Genomic DNA, 1,813 nt, shown 5'->3' on the forward strand with positions numbered 1-1,813 from the left:
TTCTCTACTCTTGTTGGTATTTGTTGGGTTGAAACAAGATGTACTGTTGCTCACTGGGCAAGTTCGGTTATGTCCATACTGGTATTCCTTCACCGTGGCAGTTAAGCAATATCTCCCCTTTCCCATATTGGCCACATGGGTTAGCCCTGATAATGCTTTCCTAGTCTCCATGGTGCAATTTACAGTGGCATTAAATCCACATTTTGACTCTGCTGTTTTATATATATGATGAAGACATATGACAACCTGGTATTCTAGACTACACTCAGACAATGTTGTTCCAATTATCTCTCTTCCAATTTCCACAGCATAGAGTAATATATCATAGTATTTTATGTAATTTCTTCCCCTTATATTTTCTACTTTGTATAATTGCATCCCTAACTTATCTCTTGGAATTACAGGTATTCCCAAAACTACTCCAATACTCATAGATCCTGTATTTACACACACTTGACCTTTCCATACCTTAACAGGTTTTCTGAGTTGGCACCTGGTAATTTTATCATTTGTGTGACTACCGAGATCCTTCAACTGAGTATCGTTTATTCAAACTGGCACCTGTCCCGCACCAATTTGCCTCAAATTTTCCCAAGTTTGTTCTAACATCCATGAACCATATGCATACAACCCTCGTGGCTTCTCAGGGCACCAGTCAGGTAGCTGGATATCTGAGATATTCCATATTACCGGTACCAACTCATGCTGTATGTTATCATCTGCAATTTTATTAGTTTTTATGACCGCAAGTCCGTTTCCTGGTCCTGCAGTTAAGGTAGGGCAAGGGAGATCAGTCACTTGTGGCTGCTGTGTTGGTAATTCGGATGTGGGGGTAACTGTGGTGGTTGATGCGGCTTGCCCCCATCGTTGAGTGGTTTAACACATGTTGATCGGTTTCTACGGTCGTTATCATCGCACTGCCATACGGGGAACTCAGTTAAACTGTTTCACACGTACATACTGTCAAGATATATATATCAACCAGTGGGGGAAACATGTGGTTGTGTCACCACAAAAATGACCGCAGCTAGTTCTGCAACCTGCGCACTTAGACTCGCCGGTAGCTGTAAGGCAAGGTCTTTAATAGATTTTCCACAATGATCCTGTACATGTAATCCACACCCTGTCTGTCTAATCCTGTTCTCCACTGTCGAAGAACCGTAAACAAAATTTTTTTTTTAGTGCTGGTTTGATTGCTGGCTCCTTCCCTCCAAGAAGCTGCTGTTTCAAAGAGAGGGTCACATGACCTATCTGCTGGCCAGACTGCAGCTTTTTAAATTGTGTCACACAGAAAGGAAAGCATTTGACAAAATACCACATGTAAGGCTGGATACCAAAATTGAGGCTCATGGAATAGGAGGGTCAGTGTCAACTTGGATACAAAATTGGCTTAAGGACAGAATACTGAGAGTCCTGGTAAATGGTTGTTTTTCAGACTGGAGCATGGTAGACAGTGGTGTTCCCCAAGGATCAATGTCAGAATCACTGTTTTTTAACAAATATAAATGACTTGGATCTTGGAATATAGAGTAACATTTCAAAAGTTACCGATGATACCAAACATGGAGGTATGGCAGACAGTGAGGATGATACCAATCAACTGCAACAGAATATAGATAGCCTAGCAGAATGGGCAGACAAGTGGCAAATGGAATTTAATACAGAGAATACAGAGTAAGGTGATGCATTTTGGCAGAAGGGACAGGGAGAGGCAATATAGATTTTTTTAAATTTCATTCATGGGATGTGGACATCACTGGCCAGGCCAGCATTTATTGCCCATCCCTAATTGCCCTTGAGAAGGTGGTGGTGA

Source organism: Heterodontus francisci, chromosome 4, assembly GCF_036365525.1.
Source record: "Heterodontus francisci isolate sHetFra1 chromosome 4, sHetFra1.hap1, whole genome shotgun sequence".
Lineage (NCBI taxonomy): Eukaryota > Metazoa > Chordata > Chondrichthyes > Heterodontiformes > Heterodontidae > Heterodontus > Heterodontus francisci.